Source organism: Schistocerca cancellata, chromosome 4 (assembly GCF_023864275.1).
Source record: "Schistocerca cancellata isolate TAMUIC-IGC-003103 chromosome 4, iqSchCanc2.1, whole genome shotgun sequence".
Lineage (NCBI taxonomy): Eukaryota > Metazoa > Arthropoda > Insecta > Orthoptera > Acrididae > Schistocerca > Schistocerca cancellata.
In genome coordinates, this window is record NC_064629.1 from 859364408 (window position 1) to 859391468 (window position 27061).

Sequence of the window (27061 nt, forward strand, 5' to 3'; positions counted from 1 at the left end):
ACAGGCAGGTTGGTTAAAGGTCTCTTACAAAAAGGAAGATATCTGGAGGAATTTATCAATTGGGCACAAATATTGTTGGGACTGAAGGACACTCAGTGAGTGACATGGACACAGATTTTTGCATGCTCAATGCATCTCAGTACAAATCCACTGCAATACTACCAGAAAATCTCATGAGTCAACAGTAGTAAATAAGATAGTATCAAAAATATGTCAACAATATGCATTTATTTCTAACAACAGTTACCCAAAAATTAATTTTCATAATATAAAAGGGCTCAAGAACAATGTTATTCAAGCAAAAATCTTAATCAATAGTAATTGTGAATTGCTAGATGTACTGAGTGCTACACGAGGTCTTCTGAAATATAATGTGTTGTGTTATTGCAGTACAGACTGGAATTTCACTTTTTGAAAACAAATTTCCAGTATGGAAGGAGTTACATATTTAAAAAAAAGACAATATCATTGCCTAAGTATTGGACATACACAGTTCCAACAGCACTGACAAAGAAATGTTTGGCATTGAACTGGTGGTGTCGGTGTTTCAGGTCCTGGCATGGAATTCATGGATTCCAGTGTTTTTGTATTATCCCTTTACAGATGAACCTCAGGCAACATGGTCATTTTCTACAGGAATTTAGCATTAGTGACAGAGAAACTAATAAAAAGTAAATCTTGTAGTATCCAAATCTGCACCAACTTTAATATAAATTTCCTCTTAGATGATATTGACTACTTAAATTTAAAAAAAATTAATTGATACACTCTTGAACTCATGTTTAAATCTCCAATCACTTTTAGAAATCATAGTATAAGTTGTCTCAATCAAGTAGCTAATAATGATAATCTGCTCAAATCATCTTACAACACAAGGAAATGTCTGTGGAAAATTATTGATACAAACTCTGGTTGAAACAAACAGTTGTCACATAACATTAACCTAAAAGTAAATGAGAGATTATTTTCCAGTTATAAAAAAAAGGTGATGAATTCAACTCTAACTTCACAGAAACAGTTGAAAATCTCACAGATCTCAAGAATAATCATCCCCCAAGAGCTCAACCCAAATATTTGCACTGACTCACTGTTCTTTGCATTGACATCTGAAGCAGAGATAGAAAAAATAATACAAACAAAAGTAAAGGAAAAGTAATTCACGGGACCAGATACAATCCCATGCTTCCTCCTCCATAAGTGCAGCAGTTTTATTAGTAAAACATTGTCCTACATTATAAACTTCCCATTCCTGAATGGCACATTTACACATAAACTCAAAATTGCTGAAGTCGTAAAAGTACACAAAAAGGAAGTAAAGAGGGTACTAGCTACTACAGCCCAATTTCAGTACTCTTAATATTCAGTGAAATGTTTGAATACATCAGTGCCATCAGACTAAATACACTCATAAGGAACAGTTAAATTTTGACCCCTAAACAGTCTGGCTTCCAGTGATAGAAAACTACAGCTGATACAATGCAGGAATTACTAGATTTTACTCTTAGTCTTGTTGAAAAGAATCTACCAGAAATACGTATATTTCTTGATCTCACAAAGGCTTTTGACTTGACTGATCACACCATCTTTGGAACAGATTTATTCATATGGAATGAGGTAAAACAGCCACACTGGTTTAAAAGTTATCTCAAAGACCGAGGAAAAAAATATTCAAGTCAATAAGATCAAGACTTGAGGAATTGTCAGTACTGCACTTTTAAGTAAACAAACCAAAAAGGACATAGGGTTCCACACAGATCAGTCTTAGGCCTCTTATTGTCCTTATATTACATAAAAGACCTTCCCTTAAACTTATCCACCAACAGACCTTTTCTCTTTGCTGATGACATCACAAGTCTCATACCTAACACAAAAGAACCAGTCTAGACTGTGGTGAATAGAAGTACAGCCCAACTAAACTCATGGCTTAAATCAAACTGACTGCTTCATAATGAAAATAAAACAGGGGGACTAATCTATTAGATGGCTCAGAATAAAATTCCACTAGTCGTATTATATCACTGGATGATAACCACAATGAATTTATCGATGAAACCAAATTTATAGGAGATTCGATCATGACACACTCAAATGCAAAGACCACATTGAAATAACCAGTACCAAAATTAGTAAATTGTTTTTTATGGTCAGATCAATAAAAAGTTTAGCAAATGTCAGTACTCTGATATCAATGTACTATGCTCTTTTTCATTTGATACTCATTTATAAAATTATTTCTTGGGGTAAAAGTGCAGAGTTAGTGATGCTGCTTGAGCTCACAAAAAAAAAAAAAAACAGTCAGAACAATACTGCTCAAATAGCAAAAAGAAATTTTTAAGTGATTGTTTAAGAAACCAAGTACATTAACCCTCCCAGACTGATACATACTAGACCAAATACCAGGTTCTTATAATTAAAGTGCAGCTGCCCCAAGTGGTCAAGCGTGAGCTGTAATTATCATATGGCAGTAAAACTTGGTAGATGTTCTAATGTGTTAATGTGGAATTGATTTAAGCTGGAAAAAAATTATTTTCAGTTTTGGTCACTAGGTGAAAATCTGGCACTGTGACTGCAAGAAAGATGTATAGAAATGTTTCCATATGTAGTGGATTAGGAATGGGACATGGTCAGAAGGTCAAACAAGTGATAAAGGCATTTTGATATTATTATTAACCACTGATTACATAAGTTGTTTAGTATGAGCACCGGAGACATTGATGCGATGCTGCATCCATAAAATGACATCATCAACAGTTACTCGCAGCAGTTCCGGCGGAGTCTGAGCAATGTGTTCCCGTATACTGGTCTTGAGATCAGGTAGAGACTGAACATCTCCATGGTAAACATGTTCCTTTAGATATTCCCAGAGCCAAAAGTCACATGGATTGAGATCAGGTGTTTTTGCAGGCCATGCATCTGGAAAACCTCTGGAGATAAAACATTCATGGAAGATTAAATTAAGCAGCCTTTTCACTGGGCAAGTGAGATAAGATGTGGCTCATTTCGCATGAAAACAGAGCTGCACTGTTTGAATCTTGTATGAGTACCAGTGTAAAACAGACTGCAAAACTTTCCAGACTGTTGACCATGGGATGGACAATTCTTGTGACACTGCATGAGCACAAACACTACCCAGGGCTTGTTCTGTATGGTCAGCTACAGCAGCAGCAACCTTGTCAATAATGCCTACTGGGATAGGCTGCCTTCAACCAAGCTGACCTGTGTTTTTTTAATTTCATTAATATTTTATTTAAATCATTTAATGGCATTGGGCCTCCCCTCAGACCTTTGAGTCAGTGATATTTCTCAATGTACCACTGTAATTGCCACCACTCATATAAAACAGCTTCAATAACAGTGCATGGTCTCTCTTCTCAATAGTGATACTGTTCAACTTGCATTATGGCTTGTCAAATGACATTGTGGATGTCATACTGTCATGCAGACAGTATATAGTACCATATTTGCACCTGATGACCACAGCTGGACCTAATTTTTTTCCAGTGTAATTTGGTTCTGCATTAATGGAGCGTGTAATTTGGTTCCGCATTAATGCACTAGCATATCTATCAAGTTTCGCTGCCATATGACAATTACAGCCCACACTTGACCTCCATTGAGTAGCTGCCCTTTGATTATAACCACCCACTATATTTTATGAAGAAAACATCAATAAACTGACAGGAACTCAGACTGGCACCACCATGATACGAGATCAAAAACTCATTAAGATTGGTTCTCCTCTCAAAAAAAAAATTGTGCAGAAAAGGTGTCAAACAAATGTGAATAAAACTGTATAGTCATCCCACAAAACTGACAAAGAAAATCAGACAGCTAAAGGATTTTAGAATAAATCCAAGATCACTCCTAATAAAGCATTGCTTTTCAAGCATGCATACAGGAATTCTTAGAATCTGATCTGCAGTAGCATGTCTGAACAACATGAGGCATATGTCTACATTAATTTATCCACTACTGTTATATATGTGACTGTGTGTAAATGGACAAATGAGTATAAATTTTATGGTTGTAAATCTTAGACCCTTTAACCTACCAGAGTAATTTAATAATGGTGCTGTCTGCACAGTTCAATTATTCCTTATTTATTTTTGTGTATGGCTTCTTTTTAATATTTATTAATTATTCATGTTCTGAATTCTTTAGTATGCCTTCTTTTCTCAGATTACTACCCATTATGTGAAGCACAGTAGCTTTAAAGGTAATTAAAAAATTATATTTTGGCCATGTATTTTCTCTCAGATTAATACCCACAATGTGAAGCAATGTACAGTATATCTTAAATGCAGCCATGATAGTGCTCCCATCATATCACCCATGCCGGCTTGTCCAATATCATGATGTGCAATGTATGATCTAAAGGGCCACTAAAAATATAATACAATATGACCCCATCTTCTCTAGTGCTGTTACAATTGTATGTAGACATATCTTGAGGACACGTGTGGAAAACCAAGGAGCAGCCAAGTGAGTCCCTTGGTTTTGAACCACCTGTTAACTGACCCACACAGTTGCAATAGTAATTTTAAACATTGTACAATATCAAATTTAAAAGTAATATAGTCCTTTCTTTATATACCAAATCAAAATTAACCTTAGCCTCCTCAGTAAGCAGGGTAGCACTCAGTTCTAACACTTATTTTGGGTTGGCAACTGCCCCACATGAAACTGGAGGAAGTACATCTAGTTTGCTCACCTAGACCAGTGACTAAGGCACTTTAAGATGTCCAGTGCCTTCAGTGTCTTTGTCTTCATGTTCTTTTTCAAATATGAGATCTAGAAACCTCAATGAATCTCCAAATGTAGAACAGTGCCTCTCATGTGCAAATATCATAAGGGAAAAGTATAACAAGATTGATTAAAGTAAACATATAAACTTATTGGTGTAGAATTAAAAACTTGTTTCTGCAGCCCATTTCTGTAATCTACTACCTATGAATTGCAACTGGCTAGTTGCTGTTACAGGATCAATGGAGAAACAAAACTTCAACCCTTCCATAAATAAAGAGCATTGCACACAAGTCCTTACTGTGGTTGTCATACTATTTATGGTCATGGTAAGTAGGGTAACACTTGAAACAAGTGATTGAGGGACGTTTTTCTCCTACTCAAAATTTTCAGGTAGAATTTCACCAACAAAGAACTGAATGAATACAGCAGATAGATATGGAATCTCAATGGTGCAGATATCCTAGGACACTGCAACTTCAAATATTGTTGTACATCTTTCTTAACTCATAAAATATTCCTACACAATATTCATGCAGGTAACCCTGCCCCCCCCCCCCCCCCCCTTCCTCATGAACCATGAACCTTGCCACTGTGTGGAGGCACGCATGCCTCAGTGATACAGATAGCGAAACTGTAGGTGCAACCACAACTGACGAGTATCTTTTGAGAGGCCAGACAAATGTGTGGTTCCTGAAGAGGGACAGCAGCCTTTCCAGTAGTTACAGGGGCATCAGTCTGAATGCCTGACTGAACTGGCTTTGTAACATCAACCAAAACGGTGTTGCTGTGCTGGTAATGCAAATAGCTGAAAGCAAGGGGAAACTCCAGCCATAATTTTTCCTGAGGGCATGCAGCTTTACTGTATGGTTAAATGATGATGGTATCCTCTGGGGTAAAATATTTCAGAGGTAAAATAGTCGCCCATTTGGATCTCTGGGCAGGGACTACTCAGCAGGACAGTGTTATAAATACAAAATCAAATAGGGGTAATGAAAGAGTAGATTTAATAATGAATAAAAAAAATAGTAACAGCATACTGAATGCACTATTGTAGCGAAGGTAGACACAAAGCCCAAGTCTACCACAGTAGTCCAAGTTTATATGCCAACTAGCTCTGCAGATGATGAAGAGATTGAAGAAATGTATGATAAGATAAAAAGAGCATTACTTAATCACTGCTAACAATTGGTTTAAGAAGTATGAAAGAAGATTGTACAAGTGGAAGAGACCTGGAGACACCAGAAGATTTCAGATTTACTACATAATTGTAAGTCAGAGATTTAGGAATCAGATATTAAATTGTAAGACATTTACAGGGGCAGATGTGGACTCTGACTACAATTTATGAAGTGAAGATAGAAACTGGGGAAACTGCAAAAAGGTATGAATTTTAGGAGATGGGACCTGGATAAACTAATAGAACCAGAGGTTGTAGAGAATTTCAGAGGGGGCATTAGGGTGTGATTGACAAGAACAGGGGAAAGGAAAATGAATGAGTAGCTTGGAGTGATGAAATATTGAAGGCAGCAGAGGATCAAGTAGGTAAAAAGATGAGGGCTAGTAGAAATCCTTGGATAACACAAGAGATACTGAATTTCATTCATTAAAGGAGAAAGTATAAAACTGTAGTAAATGGAGCAGCAAACAGGAATACAAATGTCTCAAGAAGGAGATTGACAGGAACTGCAAAATGGTTAAGCAAGAATGGCTAGAGGACAAATGTAAGCATGTATCACTAGGGGTAAGATAGCTGTCACCTACAGGAAAATTAAAGAGACCTTTGGAGAAAGAGAACCACCTGTATGAATATCAAGAGCTCAAATGGAAAACCAGTCCTAAGCAAAGAACAGAAAGGAGAAACGTGGAAGAAGTATATAGAGAGTCTATACAAGGGCAATGTACTTCAAGGCAATATTACAGAAATGGAAGAAGATTTAGATGAAGACAAAATGGGAGATATGATACTGCATGAAGAATTCAACAGAGCAATGAAACACCTAAGTCAAAACAAGCCCCAGAAGCAGACAACATTCCATTAGAACTACTGGTAGCCTTGGGAGAGCCAGCCATGACAAAACTCTTCCATCTGATGAGCAAGATGTATGAGACATGTGAAATACCCTCAGACATCAAGAAGAATATAATAATTCCAATTCCAAAGAAAGGAGGCGCTGACAGGTGTGAAAATTACTGAACCACTGGTTTAATAAGTCACAGTTGCAAAATACTAGCATGAATTCTTTACAGGCAAGTGGCAAAACTGGTAGAAGCTGACCTCGGGGAAGATCAGTTTGAATTCCGTAAAAATGTAGGAACACGCGAGGCAATACTGACCCTACAACTTGTCTTAGAAGGTAGGTTACGGGAAGGCAAACCTATCTTTATAGCCTTTGAGACTTAGAGAAAAGTTTTGACAATGTTGACTGGAATACTCTCTTTCAAATTCTGAAGGTGGCAGAGATAAAATACAGGGAGTGAAAAGCTATTTACAATTTGTACAGAAACCGTGTAGCAGTTAAAAGAGTTGAGAGACATGAAAGGGAAGCAGTGGTTGAGAAGGGAGTGAGACAGGGTTGTTGCCTATCCCTGATGTTATTCAATCTGTATATTGAGCAAGTAGTAAAGGAAACAAAAGAAAAATTTGGATTGGGAATTAAAATCCAGGGAGAAGAAATAAAAACCTTGAGGTTTGCCAATGACTTTGTAATTCTATCAGAGACAGCTTAGGACTTGAAAGCACAGTTGAACGGAATGGACAGTGTCTTGAATGGAGCATATAAGATGAATATAAACAAAAGCAAAATGTGGGTAATGGAATGTAGTCGAATTAAATCGGGTGATGCTGAGGGAATTAGATTAGGAAATGAGACCCTTAAAGCCATAGATGAGCCAAATAACTGATGATGGTTGAAGTAGCAAGGGTATAAAATGTAGACTGGCAATGGCAAGGAAAGCATATCTGGAGAAGAGAAATTTGTTAACATCCAGTATAGATTTGTCAGGAAGTCTTTTCTGAAAGTATTTGTATGAAGTGTAGCCATGTACGGAGGTGAAACACGGAGGATGATAAATGGTTTAGACAAGAAGAGAATAAAAGCTTTCAGAATGTGGTGCTATAGAAGAATGCTGAAGATTAGATTGGTAGATCATGTAACTAATGAGGAGGTACTGAATAGAACTCAGGAGAACAGGAATTTGTGACACGACTTGACTAGAAGAAGGGATCTGTTGGTAAGACACATTATGAGGCATCAAGGGATCACTAATTTAGTATTGGAGGGAAGCATGGAGGGTAAAGATTGCAGAGGGAGGCCAAGAGATGATTATACATAGCAGATTCAGAAGGATGTAGGTTGCAGTAGTTAATTCGAGATGAAGAGGCTTGCACAGGATAGAGTAGCATGAATAGGTGCATCAAACCAGTCCTTGGACTGAAGACCACAACAACAACCCTGTTTTACAGCTGCCTCTAGCAGGGCCAGATTGTGAACAGTGGAGCAACAATTCATAATCTGCTATGACATTGACTAATGAGCTACCTAGACTCAGGTGTCAACATCAAGTGATAGTTGATCATTCCCTCCAAGGTCTTTCCTACACAGCTTCTTAAGTTGACACATCTGTAACTAATGAGTCATATTCAGATCTCCCTGGTTTGAGAGTCACAATAAAAATTGCCTCCCTCCATGAGCTAGGAAATTGGTCTGTCTGCTACATCAAACTGAAACATTCTATGAGGATTTCCTTTTATTCTATTTGTAAGTATTGCAGCATGCTGTATAGAATTCAGTCAGGATAGACACAGTATTATGAGCATCCAAGAGTGATTCCAATTCTGACATGGAGAATGGGCTGTAACATGGCTCAGAACGGTTGAATTTGAAATCCAAACCATACATCTGCATGTCTGCAGTGGAATACTGGATCCTAGCCGGAAGTGGCAGTAGCCTTTGTAAAGTGCTATGCCATTGTGCAGTGCAGGTGATATCCCCAGGTGTTGTTTGAAGACACCCCTTCCTCTCACAGCTGCTATAGGTGCTTAGCTCCATTTATTGTAAATCCTACTGATTGTTTCTCATACAAAACAACTGAAATAATTGATAGAGTCCAAGAATATTTCACATTGCCTTTATTTGGTACCATTGATTGTATGCCAAGATTTGACCCTTGTCACTGGAAAGGCCACAAGGTTCTCTGCTGTTGATTAGTATTCAAACTGCTGCAGAGTTGCACAGCTAGCCCACACAGCCAAGTGGCACTCATCGCTCCACCAAGGTACATGTAGTCTTCTAACATGAGCTGAGGATTCAGTGGTGGATAAATCAATGGCATCATGGGTCATGCTTATGGTATGGTCCACCCAGTTGTGAATGCTGTCTCAATGTTCAAAAACAGTCAGTTGGCTGTGCTGTGACCAGTTTACTTTACTGATCTTCTTTCTCAGCAGCTTCCTTTTGGAGACTGCTCTGTGCAGAAGGTGAATCCAGTGTGGGAAATGGTCAATGGAAGTATATTCATCAGCAACTTTCAATTGAGCATAATCTAAGAGAGCTGGAGAGTAGGAAGAGAGGTATATGGCTGAGAATGACCCACTAGCTGAAGTATGTGTGGTTTCCAATGGTTGCAATGTACTACTCCTGAGACATCATGAGGTTCTCTTAACCTTGACACCTGGGGCAAACAGTTCCTGAGGCTCTTTACCTTTGTGTGCTTTACAGTCTTCTATTATGAGAAGTGGGCAGTTCAGTTGTACTATAAGGGTCTCGAAAATCTTATGATGCAATGCTTCTTGTTACAGCAGGCACAGAAAGGATACTGTACTCCTTTGTCCACATGAATCTCAACAGAAACTGCTTGAAGGTCTATAGTCACAGGTACACAGAGAAATGGAATATGTTATTTACAAACACAATCACTTCTCCTTGGACTGTATTTTCACTGAGATTATCCTTGTCATGGAGGGTACTGCCTCTTAGCACTTGGGCACAAAGAGGTTTAAAATGTGTTTTCACAAAAGACATATGCACATGGATCTTCCTAGCACAATAGCACAAGGAACCCATTCATTTATGCTACAATAAGGGAACTCTCTTAGCAGTAAGGTTTTTTCTCCAACTTTCCCCTTAACCTTCTACTGAGTTGGGGAACCTAAAATGGATGATAAAATGGATGATGGGATCTGTGGTTCCATGAGACTGGCTTCACAGCCCACAGTGTCTGTATAAATGTCATCATAAAGGACAATAATTACTGAACTACACACATCAAAAAAAGTTTTTCATCACCCCAGTTCCCAGAACTCCTGAAGATAGACATTGACTGTGGATACTGTATCACAGACACAGTCCATCTGACTTTTCAGAGACATCACTAAACCCACCCAAAGATGTAAACAACCACGCATGAGCAGCACCTATTAAACAGAGGGCGTCTGACAGAGTGTGAAGGTATTCATGCAGTGCTAGGCCCATGGGCTGCTTTGCTACAATTTCTACAATTTGCCTGACCCTTATATAACACCTCAAAGTTGTGATAGATTCACTAGCCATGCTAGAAAGCTGCTACAAAAGCAAAGATAGCTTCAACAAAAATTTAAACATAGCCAAAGTCTCACAGATAAACAAAAATTAAACAAAGCCAAAATTCGTGTAAGGAGAGCAATGTGTGAAGTGTTCAATGAATTTGAAAGTAAGGTTCTATCTACTGACTTGACAGAAAATCCTAAGAAGTTTTGGTATTACGTGAAATCAGTAAATACATCTAAGTCATCTGTCCAGACAGACTGTGACCATAATGGCACAGAAACAGAGGATGGCACAGAAAAGGCTGAGATACTAAATGTCTTTCTCCAAAACTGTTTCACACAGGAAGAGCATATTTTAGTGCCTCCTTTAAATTATAGCACAAATGACAAAATTGACGATATCAAAATAAGTGACCAAGAGGCAGGTAAGCACCTGAAATCACTCAACAGAGGGAAGGCCACTGGTCCTGATGGGATACCAGTATGATTCTAAATAACATATGTGAAAGAACTGCTCCCTCTTCTAGCAGATGTGTACCATTTCTTTGGAGGAGTGAAGGGTTCCTGATAAGCACAAGTCATTTCCATTTTCTAGAAGGCTCATCAAAGAGATGCACAAAACTATAGGCCTATTATCTCTGACATCAGTTGCTTGCAGAATCTTGTAACATGCTCTCTGGTTGCATATTATGACATTTCTGGAGACAAAAGATCTCCTGTGTAAGAATCAACATTCGTTTCAAAAACAATGATCATGTGAAATACAGCTCATTCTGTTTGTCCACAAGACCGAGAAAGTGGTAGTTATGGGTGCCCTGATAGGTGCTATATTTCTTGACTTCCATAAAGCATTCTACACAGTTCCACACTACCATCTTGTGAACAAAATATGAGCCTACAGAATGTCAGACCAACTGTGTGACTGGATTGAAGAGTTTCTAATAAACAGAACACAGCATGTCATTCTCAATGCAAAGAAATCTTCCAACATAGATGTGACTTTGGGTGTAACCTATGGGATTGTTATATATCAATTACTTTTCACAATATATTTATATGATATGGTAGACAACTCATAAGTTCCACAAGGCTTTTTGTCAATGATGCTACAATATGCAGAGAAGTTTCAGAGCTAGAAAATTGGAACAAAACACACGCAGACCTACAGATGATCAATGCTCGTTGCAAGGAGGGGCTATTGACCCTCAACATAAACAAATTTAATGTATTGTGTATACATAGACAGAAAGATCCATTATTGTAGACCAATCACTGGAAGTGGTTATTTTTATAAAAAATATCTAGGAGTGTATGCATGGAGCTATTTGAAGTGGAATGACCACATAAAATTAATCACAGGTGTACCTTACAAAACACACTTTTGACCAATGTTTAGATATTGCTCATCAGTCTGGGTTACGTACTAGATAGGATTGATAGAGGAAATGGAGAAGATCCAAAAAAGATCAGTATGTTTCATTGCAGGTGCATTTAGTAAGCATGAAAGCAATATAGAGATACTCAGCCAGCTGCGGTGGCAGACACTGTCAGACAGGTGTTTGCACCATGGTGTGGTTTTCGATTAAAGTTCTGAGACAGCAAAGTCAATAAACATATTGCTTCCTCCTATGTATGTCTCACAAAAAGATCATGCAGTTCAAATTAGAGAGATACAGGCTTAGACAAAGGCTTACTGGCAATTGTTCTTCCAGCAATCTATTCGCAACTGGAACAGGAAAGGGGGAAGTGACAGTACACAAAGTATCCTTTGCCACAAACTGCAATATGGTTTGCACAGTATAGATGTAGAGCCTGTACTAACAAACTTGTCTGGAAACATACTAGCTGATGAATGACTGTTGACAACTAGTTACCTTATTGTTGGTTTATGAGCAGAAATTTCCAGTCTGTACATTGACTACAAGATAATTCATTAAACTTATTTATTCATCATTTTTTTTATTTTAATGGTACAGATGCATTACGAAAGAAATACTCATTAAAATTATATGACCAATTTAGTATCACAATCAACATGTTAATACACATTTTAATATTTGTTTATTCAGTTTACAGTTTGTATTTTCAGCAGATTCATTTTATGAAAATTCCAAGAGTGTATTTCACTATGTATACATATTTAAAATATAATTTGGAAGTAAAAGACGCTAGTGCTTTCAATTTAGTGTGTAATTTACACTTAAAGTGGTCAAAATCAGAAAAGGTTTTGTGTATTATGTGATTTTAATGAATGTCTTTCAATCTATATTAATGATATTATCAGAATCATAAGAATTGTTATTGAAAAACGGACAATTTTACCAGTGATTGTTGCTCAGCCTGTATTAAAAACAAACTAAAAATTGCAATACATTTCAAAATATATGTTACAGTCAGGTTAAATACTATAGGAAAAATGATCTGGAAACCTTATTTGGATACTATAATTTGTTCTCATTAGTTAACTTTCCATCATGGGTGGATAAAGACAGAAGGTCCCTAACTGATAATGTTTTCTTTGATGAGGCACAAAGCAAGAAAATAGCTGTTAACCCAGTAACAAATTATCTCTCTGATCATCATGCACAGTTAGTCAGGATAAATGACATAGTACCTTGCAGTGTGACACACCTCAGTGGAAGTCAGTAAGAATCGTTAATGACTACATGGCAAATGTTTTTAAGAGTAGTTTACAAGAAACAACCAAATGCCAATATAAAATTTAATCTGTTCCATGATAAATTCATATCAGTGTTTGAAAATAGCTTTCAGCATAAGCTAATCAGAAGGGACATTAAACAGCCATGTAAAAAGCAATAGATCACTAAGGGGATTAAATTATCTTGTGAAAGGAAAACGGAAATGTATCTTTTGGCAAGAACAACTAGAGACCCTGTAGTAACTGTGCACTACAAAAACTACTCAAAATTACTAAGAAAGGTTATTAAAAAAATCAAGAAACATGAACATAAAGTCAGAAATTAGTATGTCTGACAACAGAGTTAAGGCAATATGGAATATAGTTAAGCAAGAGACAGGACAACCAACCACATAAGAGGATAATATTACCATTGAATTGAATGGGAGGGTTATAAATGACAAGTCACAGGTAGCAAAAATATTTAATAATCATTTCTTAAAAATAGCAGAAAGCACAGGGACCAACAGTTCAAGAGAAAAATCACAGCAATATGTTGAAGAAGTAACTCTCATAAAATTACATCATATGAATGTACCACCAACTTCTACTTCTGAAATTAAGAGGGCCATACATTCTATCAAGAATAAAAGCTCTTCTGAGTTGGATTGTTTAGGGGAGGAGACCAGACAGTGACGTCATCGGTCTCATCGGATTAGAGAATGATGGGGATGGGAGTTGGCCGTGACCTTTCAAAGGAACCATCACAGCATTTGCCTGGAGCGATTTAGGGAAATCACGGAAAACCTAAATCAGGATGGCCGAATGCAGGATTGAAGCTCTTCTGGTTTTGATGGTGTTTCCAATAGAGTACTAAAGATTTGTTCATGTATATTAAGTCCGGTATTGTCTGAAATATGTAATGCATCAGTAACTCAAGGCATTTTTCAGAGAGACTAAAATATGCCAATGTTAAACCCCTCTTTCAGAAAGGTGATAAGTGAGATGTCAGTAACTACCAAGCTATTTCACTGCTGACATCATTTTCCAAAATTTTAGAGAAAGTGATGTATTCTAGAATAGTATCTCGCCTTGGCAACAGTAATATCCTCAGCAAATCACAGTTTGGGTTTCTGAAGGGTTGCTCTACAGAGAATGCCATTTATATGTTCACAATCCAGATATTACAAGCATTAAATAACAAAATAGCACGAGTAGGTATTTTCTGTGACCTATCCAAGGCATTTGATTGTGAGAATCATAGTATACTCCTAGATAAACTGAAGTTTTGTGGGAGTGATGGCTGGGGAGAGTGGGGCTAATGTTGACATGGGGTAAGAGTGGACACATGGTGGGGCAAATGTGGACAGATTGCAGACACCTTGTATTTTTTAGTTGGTGGTCAAAATGCTGAAGATACAAAGAATTGCTTTAATGATTCTGGTAATGTGAAAACTGGTGAATCCAAAGGTACTGAATTTAAAAAATTTGCCTCAAATGGTTTTAGGATAAAGCATCAAACATAAAAAATGTCCACACTAGCCCCACTCTCCCCTATAGCCAACCAATGGATCATGTCATAGCTAACCAAAAGAATGCAGAAAGTTGTACTTAGTAGTAATTCAACAAACAGAATCCAGGGACATAATTCTGACTGAGGAGAAATAATGTATGTGGTTCCCCAAGGCTCAATCTTGGATCCACTACAGTTTCTCATGTATGTAAATGATCTACCGTCTAATGTACAAGCAGAATTAGTTTTTTTTGCAGATGACACCAGTATTGTAATCACTCCCAGTCTACACACAGAAATGGAAGAAATTGTGAACAAAATTCTCAAAAGTGTCATTGACTGGTTTTCTGCAAGTGCTCTCACCTTGCATTTAACAAAGACACATCATATTCAGTTCTGCACCTCGAGGGCTACTGTGCCAGTGTCAAGTGTAACACATGGTGATAAAATAATACATAGTGTGGAAACTTCAAAATTCTTAGGTCCCCATACTGATGAGAATTTAAATTGGAATTTTGGAACTCCTAAAACAACTTAGTTCAACCACATTTGCACTTAAAATCACAGAAAATTTTGGGGAGAGAGAAATCAGTAATTTGACATATTTTGCTTATTTTCAGTCAGTAATGTCATATGGAATAGTGTTCTGGGGTAGCTCATCTTTAAGAAAGAAGGTCTTCATTGCCCAAAAACATGCTGTAAGTGTTCACCTGCAATCATCTTGTACTGCTTCATAGTATATTTATTCCCTCATGAAGTCTGTTGTAAATGATCCACTACAGATCAAAAGGAACAATGATGTACACAATTAGAATACTAGAAGAAAAACTGACATTCATTACTCAACATTAAGGTTGTCTTTAGCACAGAAAGGGGTGCACATAGCTGCAACAAAAATTTTTGACCAGTTATCAAGTGATAAAATGTCTAAGAGGCAGCAAGGTAAAATTTGAAAATAAACTGAAAAAGTTTCTCCTTGACAGCTACTTCTATTCTGAGGCATAATTTCTATGTTTGTAATGTGTAAAAGGTGGTGAGTATGAATTGCTAACTCAATCTGTATATCTTGTTTTCATTTCAGGGAAAAAAAATAATTATATGGTAAGGTCTAGAGTACAAATTAATTTGCAATATGAATGTAAAATGACTCATTCCACATCATGACAATTTATCATGCAAAATGATCCATGGAACATGAACGTAACTAATGAACTAACTATGAATAAGTCTACTACATCAGTATTTTGCGACAAAAGACCTGTGAATGAATCAATAAATTGGAAAAGAATATAGTCTATGTCCCTTAAATTTCTGGGTATGTAAAGAATCAGTACAAAATTCATTAATTCCTCCATGAAATTACAACAGTTAAGTATACAAGAATCAGACCTTCATAACTTAATAACTGACATTAAGAAAAATGATAAACAAATACTGATGAACATTGATTATATTGAATAATTACTGTTTTGTTGTCACCTAAGAAACTTGTAAATACATCCTTGTTAGATTTGTGAAAAATTAAAGCACAAGTACCATAGCCCATAAATACATGATTATTTAGTCAGTAGATAGTGGCCATTCAAGAATGATAGACTTATGGTTTGACTAATTATGTGAAACAGGAGTGTGAATGGACATACTTAAGAGTGTTGTACTGTTCAATGGCTAGTACATGCCAACATCCACATCCACACACGTGCTCTGCAAGCCTCCATATGGTGCATGGAGGGGGGTACCTTATACCACTACCAGTCACTTCCTTTCCTGTTCCACTTGCATTTGTGCCAACCTTTTCATTTCAGAGAAGCACTTCCAACCTATGTCCTCAATTATTTGTTGAATGTATTTCAATCTCTGTCTGCCTCTACATTTTTTACCCTCTACAGTTCCCTCAAGTATCAATGGTGTTAATCCCTAATGTCTTCACACATGTCCTATCATCCTGTCCCTTCTTCTTCTCAATGTTTTCCACATAATCCTTTCCTTGCTGATTCTGCAGAGAACCTCCTCATTCCTTACCTAAACTGTCCATCTAATTTTCAACATTCTCCTGTAGCACCACATCTCAAATTCTTTGATTCTCTTATGTTCCAGTTTTTCCACAGTCCATGTCTTACTACCACACAATGCTATGCTCAAAATGTACATTCACAGAAATTTCTTCCTCAAGTTAAGACCTATGTTTGTTACTAACAGACTTCTCTTGGCCAGGAATGCCCTCTTTGCCTGTGTTAGTCTGCTTTCTATGTCCTCCTTGTTCCATCCATCATGAGTTATTTTGCTGCCTAGGTAGCAGAATTCCTTAACTTCATCTACTTCATGATCACCTGTCTTGATGTTAAGATTCTCATTGAAACTTCCTGGCAGATTAAAACTGTGTGCCTGACCGAGACTGGAACTCGAGACCTTTGCCTTTTGTGGACAAGTGCTCTACCAACTGAGCTACCGAAGCATGACTCACGCCAGGTACTCACAGCTTTACTTCTGCCAGTACCTCATCTCCTACCTTCCAAACTTAACAGAAGCTCTCCTGCGAACCTTGCAGGACTAGCACTCCTGAAAGAAAGGATATTGCGGAGACATGGCTTAGCCACAGCCTGGGGGACGTTTCCAGAATGAGATTTTCACTCTGCAGTGGAGTGTGCGCTGATATGAAACTTCCTGGCAGATTAAAACTGTGCGCCCGAGCGAGACTCGAACTCGGGACCTTTGCCTTTCGCGGGCAAGTACTCTACCAACTGAGCTACCGAAGCACGACTCACGCCCGGTACTCACAGCTTTACTTCTGCCAGTACCTCGTCTCCTACCTTTCAAACTTAACAGAAGCTCTCCTGCGAACCTTGCAGAACTAGCACTCTTGAAAGAAAGGATAGTGCGGAGACATGGCTTTGCCACAGCCTGGGGGACATTTCCAGAATGAGATCTCATTCTGGAAGATTCTCATTGTTCTCATTTTTGCTACTTCTCATTACTTTCATCTTCCTTCTTTTACTCTCAATCCATATATTGTACTCATTACACTGTTCATTTCAGTAAGCAGATCCTGTATTTCTTTTTCACTTTCACTGAGGATAGCAATATCATCAGCGAATCTTATCTTTGATACCATTTCACCTTGAATTTTAATTCCAGTCTTGAACCTTTATTTTATTTCCACCATCGCTTCTCCATAGTACAGATTGAACAGTAAGTGCAAAGGACTACATCCTTGTCTTACACACTTTTTAATTCAAGCACTTTGTACTTCATCTTCCATTCTTATTGTTCCCTCCTGGCTCTAGTACATATTGCATGTTACCTGTGTTTCCTTCTAGCTTAAGCCTATTTTTCTCAGAATTTCGAACATCTTGCAACATTTACATTGTCAAAAGCTTTTTCCACATCAACAAATCCTATCAATGTGTCTTGATTTTTCTTTAGTTTTGCTTCCATTATCAGCCACTACATCACAATTGCTTCTCTGGTGCCATTACCTTTCCTAAAGCCAAACTAATTGTCATCTACCTCATCCTCAATTTTCTTTTCCATTCTTCTGTATATTATTCTTGTTAGCAACTTGGATGCATGACTGTTAAACTGACTGTGTGATAATCTCACCCTTACTGGCTCTTACAATCTTTGGAATTGTGTGGATGATGTTTTTCTGAAAGTCAAATGGTATATCACCAGTCTCATACATTTTACACACTAACATGAAGAATAGTTGTTTTGTTGCCACTTCTTCCAATGATTTTAGATATTCTGATGAAATCACATCTATCCCTTCTGTCACTGTACGAGCTCTAATTTCTCTTATCTTATCTTCATGGTGTTTGCAAAAAATATACATTGGTGGCAGTAGAACTGTTCTGCAGGTAGCTTCAAATGCCAGTTCTCAAATTTTTCTGAACAGTGTTCCACGAAAGAAATATCATCTTCCCTCTAGGGATTCCCAATTGAGTTCACAAGGCCTCTCTGTAATACTCACATCCTGATCAAACCTATTGGTGAAATTGCTTGAATGTATTGCTTTGATCTGGCCTAGGAAGCCAAACACTCAAGTAGTACTTAAGAATGTGTTGCACTTGTGTTCTGTATGCAGCCTTCTTTACAGATGAACCAGACCTTCCTAAAATTCTCCAATAAACCAAAGTCGACCATTCAGCTTCCCTACTACCACTCTGATGAGCACCTTCCATTTCATATTTCTTTGCAATGTTACAACTTGATATTTAATCAATGTGGCTTTGTCAAGCAGTACACTGCTAATGCTATTTTCAACATTAGAGGATTGTTTTGCCTATTCATTTGCATTAACGCCATTCTACATTTAGTGCTAGCTGCCATTCATCACATCAACTAGAAATTTTGTCTAGATCATTGTGTATCCTTCTCAATGACAACACCTGCCCATACACCACAGCATCATCAGGAAACAGCCACAGATTGTTGCACGCCCTGTCCATCAGTTCATTTATGTATGTAGAGAATAACAGTAGACCTGTCACACCTCCCTGGGGCACTCCTGATGATACCCTTGTCTCTGATGAACACTTGTCATCAAGAACAATAAACTGGGTTCTATTATTTAAGACATCTTTTAACCAATCAGACATCTGGAAACATATTATGTATGCTTGTACCTTTGTTAACATTCTGCTTGGTCAGCCATGATTGGCAGAATATTGTGATAAAGGGTAAGCTGAGACTTCCACAGGTGATGCTTTTTAAATCTGTGCTGATTTGTGGGCAGAATCTCTTCCATCTAAAGGAAATTTATTATATTTTAACTGAGAACATGTTCAAGAATTCATCAACAGACTGACATTAAGGATATTAGTCAGCAATTTTGCAGGTCATTTATTTTTGTATGTTCAGAAACATTCAAAGAAAACAATGTTGCTGATTAATAAAAAAGAGTTACAATGAAATGAACACCCTTAGCTGCTTACAGGTGTTGACATACATCAACGGGGACAGATGAAAATGTGTGCCCCGACCGGGACATGAACCCGGGATCTCCTGCTTACATGGCAGACGCTCTATCCATCTGAGCCATCGAGGGCACAGAGGATAGCGCGACTGCAGGGATTTATCTCTGGCACACCTTCCTGCGAAACCCACATTCTCGACGTATTGTCCTGCACTACATTCGTAGTGCCCCCGCCCATTATACTCATTACTTGTGGTGCATTTCCGATTCCCGTAAGAGTTCGGGCTCTGTTTGTGCATTCGCACAGAAGAAGAAGATGGTGAAGTGGCCAGTGAGCCTTAATTATATGTTATACACTAACATACCATCTTAGTATATAACAAACAAAAAAATGGTTGATAAATTTAAAGAAAGCTTAAAAGATGTTTGGGGTGAAGTTTACAACAAGTCTAATGCTAACTCTAAATGTAATATCTTTGTTAATGAGATTAATTCCAGTTTTGAAAGTAGTTTTTCTAAAACGATAATTAAATGAAGTACTGGGAAGACATTAAAAGGACCTCAGAGCACTACAGGCACCGAAGTATCTTCAGAACAAAAAAAGTATACATACAAAATAGCCAGAACAAGTAATTACCCAGACATACTTTAATATTATTAAGAAGTACTGTAACATATTAAGAAAAGTTGTAAAAAAACCAGAAGTATGCACATGTTCTCAAATCAGTATAGAATTTTGTTGAAACAGAGATATAGAAAAGTCATAGAAGATGGAACACTCCAAGACATAAGCAAAAACTATTTGGAATAGTATTAAACAAGAAGAAAACAAAACTTGTAACTCAAATGAGGCTGAGACCCCAAGAAACAGCTTTAACAGGAATTGATAACAGTTTCAAATCACTGGACACCAAACTCAATGATTACTTCCTCACAGTGGCTGCAAACACTGCATCCAGTAACAAACAACCAAATACAGATGCATTATATTTACTTATGTAGACACTGCATGTACCACCAACAGACATTAATTTAAAAAACTGAACTCCTATGGTGACTAAAAAAATTCATCAGGTCACTCAAAAGTAGTAATTCTGCTGGCTAGGATGGTGTTTCTATCATAACAAAAACATCTTGTGCTGACTTGATAGAATGGCCCTTAAGCATTTTGTAATCAGTCAATAACTTGTGGTATATTTCCTGGCAGACTTAAATATTCTGTAGTGATACCCATCTACAAAACTGCAGATTAGCAAACTACTTTCTGCCTTTTAAAAGTGTTTGTGACTGTGGCCAGTGATAGAATATTGACTCATGTAACTGAGCGCAATACAAGACCACACAAACAATGTGCTGGGAAAGCAAAACAAGAAAAATCATCATGTTTGTATATTTTATGACCTTTCCAAAGTATATGGTTGCATAAATCACAAAATTATGCTTAGTAAATTAAAGTGTTATGGTAGTAACAGCATCCCTCTTGCATGGGTATAATCTTACTTCCATAACACAAAGCTTAGGGTCTCATAACAGACTGTTTCTTGGCCATAAAAATAACCTTAGAATCTACATCTACATATATTCTCCATAAGTCACCCTATGGGGTGTGGGGGAGGGCACTTTGCATACCACTGTTACTTCCCTCCTTACCTGCTCTCATCATGAATGGTTTGTGGGAAGAATGATTGCTGGCAAGCCTCTGTGTGGTCTTGAATTCTGAATCTCTCTGATTTTATCTCCATAGTCTTTTTGTGAGATATAAATGGGAGGAAGCAATGTATTGGTTGATTCTTCCAATAATATATGCTCTCAGAACTTTAAATAGTAAACCACACCATGATGCAGAACACCACTCTTACAGCGTCTGACTGGAATTGGCTGAGAATCTCCATGATGCTTTCATGGTTACTAAATGAACTTCTAACAAAATGTGTTGCTATTATTTGGTCATCTCTTTTTTCCTCTAGACATTCGTAAATTTTGCCTAGAATCGCATATGGAAGCATGCACAACAGAATTAGAATTTCACAAAAAATTCTTCATAACATTAAGTGTATATTGAGCACCTGCAGGTAACTTTAATCTGTTCATAAACCACCTTGAAGCTGTACTCGCCCATTTAACAACTAAAAACAAAGAAACAGTGGTTGATGGTGACTTCAATGTAGATTTCCTTAAAGATCCTCGCAATAAGAACTTATTTGAGTTAGTAACACTATCATTCAACTTAATTCCCACTGTAAAGTTCCCCAATAGGGTAGCCAATTGCTCACAAACAGCCATTGATAATATCTTTATAGAAAAGTAGAATGAACAAAATTATATTACAAAACCAATAGTTAATGGCCTCTCAGACTATGACATGCAGTTCCTTCTGTTAAATGTTAATACTGAACAGGATATAAAATCTGTTAAATCTGAGCTCAAGAGGGTAATTAATAAGCCAAAACTTGATTATTTTAGGACACTCCTCTGAGACATTCACTGGAGTGATATTTACAGTGCTCATGGCATGAATGAAAAATGTTACACTTTTGCTAATAAATTGTATTTGAACAGTGTTTTCCCCCTAAACCAACCAATGTTAGAGCAAAGTCTACAAATAAGCCATGGATTACTCAAGGAATAGAGGTATCTTGTAAAACGAAAATAGAACTGTATCTGTCAATCCGAAACAGTTCCGATGTTGTTGCTATAGCACATTACAAGAAATATTGCAAAATATTGAAGACTGCAATATGGAGATCAAAGCAAATATATTACAAGGAAAAATAGTCATATCAGATGTTGTGGGTTGGCAGGAGAGCCAACACCGTGTTATTAGAGGAAGCAGAAAGGCACGCGTTTTAGCTCACGCAGGCTGGCGTGAGGTCTGGAACAGGACAAGGAAATTAGAATTTAGAAAAAAACGGACGTAGCTGGTGGAATACTTAACTTTAATCCATAAATGGTGAATGTCGCTGTTGACTGTACATTATTCACAATATCAATAGTAACTGAACATGGCACCTTGCTAGATCGTAGCAAATGACGTAGCTGAAGGCTATGCTAACTATCGTCTCGGCAAATGAGAGCGTATTTTGTCAGTGAACCATCACTAGCAAAGTCGGTTGTACAACTGGAGTGAGTGCTAGTTAGTCTCTCTAGACCTGCCGTGTGGCGGCGCTCGGTCTGCAATCACTGATAGTGGCGACACGCGGGTCTGACGTATACTAATGGACCGCGGCCGATTTAAAGGCTACCACCTAGCAAGTGTGTTGTCTGGTGGTGACATCACATCAGATAACAAAATAAAGACAATATGGGATATAGTGAAGGAGGAGACCAGTAGAACCAAACTTGAAGAGGGACAAATAGCATTAAGAGTAAATGATACATTGGTGATAGATGTGTATGGTGTTGCAGAACTTTTTATCAAATATTTTATAACTTTTACTGAAAAGATGGGATTGTCAGGTTCTGTAGATGCTGCTATGGAATACCTCAGACCAGACATTTCAGGTAACTTCAATAATATGAATTTGTCCCTCAGTGCCCCAGCAGAAGTAATGTCCATAATCTTTAAAATCAAAAACATCTAGTGGGTATGATGAAATATCAACAAAGTTAATTAAAGAATGTGATTCTGAGTTAAGTAACATATTAAGCTATCTGTGTAACCAGTCATTTATCAGTGTAATCAGACGGTTCTGCGACAATGTGGGCTGCAGATTCCTCGACTTGCGCCATAGGGTGGTGGGGTTTCGGGTTCCGCTGGATAGGTCAGGAGTCCACTACACGCAACAAGCGGCTACACGGGTAGCAGGGGTTGTGTGGCGTGGGCTGGGCGGTTTTTTAGGTTAGATGGCCTCGGGCAAGTGCAGAAAGGGCAACAGCCTCAATGGGTGCGGGGCAAAGTCAGGACATGCGGGGACCAAGCAGCAATCGGTATTGTAATTGTAAACTGTCGAAGCTGCGTTGGTAAAGTACCGGAACTTCAAGCGCTGATAGAAAGCACCGAAGCTGAAATCGTTATAGGTACAGAAAGCTGGCTGAAGCCAGAGATAAATTCTGCCGAAATTTTTACAAAGGCATAGACGGTGTTTAGAAAGGATAGATTGCATGCAACCGGTGGTGGAGTGTTCGTCGCTGTTAGTAGTAGTTTATCCTGTAGTGAAGTAGAAGTGGATAGTTCCTGTGAATTATTATGGGTGGAGGTTACACTCAACAACCGAGCTAGGTTAATAATTGGCTCCTTTTACCGACCCCCCGACTCAGCAGCATTAGTGGCAGAACAACTGAGAGAAAATTTGGAATACATTTCACATAAATTTTCTCAGCATGTTATGGTCTTAGGTGGAGATTTCAATTTACCAGATATAGACTGGGACACTCAGATGTTTAGGACGGGTGGTAGGGACAGAGCATCGAGTGACATTATACTGAGTGCACTATCCGAAAATTACCTCGAGCAATTAAACAGAGAACCGACTCGTGGAGATAACATCTTGGACCTACTGATAACAAACAGACCCGAACTTTTCGACTCTGTAAGAGCAGAACAGGGAATCAGTGATCATAAGGCCGTTGCAGCATCCCTGAATATGGAAGTTAATAGGAATATAAAAAAAGGGAGGAAGGTTTATCTGTTTAGCAAGAGTAATAGAAGGCAGATTTCAGACTACCTAACAGATCAAAACGAAAATTTCTGTTCAGACACTGACAATGTTGAGTGTTTATGGAAAAAGTTCAAGGCAATCGTAAAATGCGTTTTAGACAGGTACGTGCCGAGCAAAACTGTGAGGGACGGGAAAAACCCACCGTGGTACAACAACAAAGTTAGGAAACTACTGCGAAAGCAAAGAGAGCTTCACTCCAAGTTTAAACGCAGCCAAAACCTCTCAGACAAACAGAAGCTAAACGCTGTCAAAGTTAGCGTAAGGAGGGCTATGCGTGAAGCGTTCAGTGAATTCGAAAGTAAAATACTAGGTACCGACTTGACAGAAAATCCTAGGAAGTTCTGGTCTTACGTTAAATCAGTAAGTGGCTCGAAACATCATGTCCAGACACTCCGGGATGATGATGGCATTGAAACAGAGGATGACAAGCGTAAAGCTGAAATACTAAACACCTTTTTCCAAAGCTGTTTCACAGAGGAAGACCGCACTGCAGTTCCTTCTCTAAATCCTCGCACCAACGAAAAAATGGCTGACATTGAAATAAGTGTCCAAGGAATAGAAAAGCAACTGGAATCACTCAACAGAGGAAAGTCCACTGGACCTGACGGGATACCAATTCGATTCTACACAGAGTACGCGAAAGAACTTGCCCCCCTTCTAACAGCCGTGTACCGCAAGTCTCTAGAGGAACGGAAGGTTCCAAATGATTGGAAAAGAGCACAGGTAGTCCCAGTCTTCAAGAAGGGTCGTCGAGCAGATGCGCAAAACTATAGACCTATCTCTCTGACGTCGATCTGTTGTAGAATTTTAGAACATGTCTTTTGCTCGAGTATCATGTCGTTTTTGGAAACTGAGAATCTACTATGTAGGAATCAACATGGATTCTGGAAACAGCGATCGTGTGAAACCCAACTCGCTTTATTTGTTCATGAGACCCAGAAAATATTAGATACAGGCTCCCAGGTAGATGCCATTTTCCTTGACTTCCGGAAGGCGTTCGATACAGTTCCGCACTGTCGCCTGATAAACAAAGTAAGAGCCTACGGAATATCAGACCAGCTGTGTGGCTGGATTGAAGAGTTTTTAGCAAACAGAACACAGCATGTTGTTCTCAATGGAGAGACATCTACAGACGTTAAAGTAACCTCTGGCGTGCCACAGGGGAGTGTTATGGGACCATTGCTTTTCACAATATATATAAATGACCTAGTAGATAGTGTCGGAAGTTCCATGCGGCTTTTCGCGGATGATGCTGTAGTATACAGAGAAGTTGCAGCATTAGAAAATTGTAGCGAAATGCAGGAAGATCTGCAGCGGATAGGCACTTGGTGCAGGGAGTGGCAACTGACCCTTAACATAGACAAATGTAATGTATTGCGAATACATAGAAAGAAGGATCCTTTATTGTATGATTATATGTTAGCGGAACAAACACTGGTAGCAGTTACTTCTGTAAAATATCTGGGAGTATGCGTGCGGAACGATTTGAAGTGGAATGATCATATAAAATTAATTGTTGGTAAGGCGGGTACCAGGTTGAGATTCATTGGGAGAGTCCTTAGAAAATGTAGTCCATCAACAAAGGAGGTGGCTTACAAAACACTCGTTCGACCTATACTTGAGTATTGCTCATCAGTGTGGGATCCGTACCAGATGGGGTTGACGGAGGAGATAGAGAAGATCCAAAGAAGAGCGGCGCGTTTCGTCACAGGGTTATTTGGTAACCGTGATAGCGTTACGGAGATGTTTAACAAACTCAAGTGGCAGACTCTGCAAGAGAGGCGCTCTGCATCGCGGTGTAGCTTGCTCGCCAGGTTTCGAGAGGGTGCGTTTCTGGATGAGGTATCGAATATATTGCTTCCCCCTACTTATACCTCCCGAGGAGATCACGAATGTAAAATTAGAGAGATTAGAGCGCGCACAGAGGCTTTCAGACAGTCGTTCTTCCCGCGAACCATACGCGACTGGAACAGGAAAGGGAGATAATGACAGTGGCACGTAAAGTGCCCTCCGCCACACACCGTTGGGTGGCTTGCGGAGTATAAATGTAGATGTAGATGTAATATTTCCTGAATGGTTGAAATATGCTGAAGTTAAGCCACTGTTTAAGAAGGGAGATAATGAAATAGCATCAATAGCACAAAAAACATGTAATAAGAGTTATATATGGTGCGAACTCAAAAACATCCTGCAGAAGCCTGTTTAGGGAACTAGGGATACTAACTATTGCTTCCCAATATATTTATTCCTTAACGAAATTTTGTCATTAAAAATATATCACTTTTTCAAACCAACAGCTCAATTCATGGAACCAATACTAGAAGTAAGAATAATCTTCACAAGGATATAAAGTCACTTACTCTTGTACAAAAAGGTGTGCATTATTCAGGAACACCCACTTGCCAGCAGCCATAAAAAGCTTAACAACCAATGAAATTTAGTTTAAGAGAAGCCTAAAGGATTTCTTGTGTGTGTGCGTGTGTGTGTGTGTCTATATAAGTACAATCTAACTTCTGCACCATTTCAGTGTTCAGTGCAGTAATGTGTTCATTGTAAATAAGTATTGTAGTAGTTCTATTATACGCTTATTACCTTAAAAATAAAAAGTTTTTTTTCTAATTTTAAATTCAGTGCATTAATGCGATCTTAGTAAATGAGTGTTTGAAAAATGATTCTTTCATATAGTGTTCATTAAAAGAAAATGGCAATCATTCCACTTGGGACCTGTGGATGTAAATTAGCTTATTTGTTTCAGTTGTAAATATTTGTCATGTATTATTGTTTTTCTGACATTTTCTACATCCTGGAGGATCTCCTCACTATGGATCAAATCTAACCTATCAATCCTATCTGGTACAGTTCCCAGAATGATGAGAAATATACAAATATATCTCAATGCCACTGACATTAATATCTATTTCATGCATGGTACAAGAATTAAACTAGGGCAATACTCCTGGGTTTTCCTTTGCAAAGGAGTATTTGAAAACAGTGTTAAATATTTCTGCTTTTGCTTTGCTACTCTCAGTTTCAGTTCCGACCTTATCCATGAGTGACTGGATGCTAA

General features: G+C 38.1%; 1 protein-coding gene and 1 non-coding gene across 2 annotated transcripts in view; both read right to left on the reverse strand.

The window, feature by feature from the left end:
• LOC126184990 (forkhead box protein P1-like) overlaps positions 1–27061 on the reverse strand; it is a 224997-nt gene that overhangs the window by 35282 nt on the left and 162654 nt on the right. The window lies entirely within an intron of this gene.
• Positions 19395–19469, reverse strand: Trnat-ugu (transfer RNA threonine (anticodon UGU)). Its single transcript has one exon. It is a non-coding gene; the product is annotated as a tRNA-Thr (tRNA).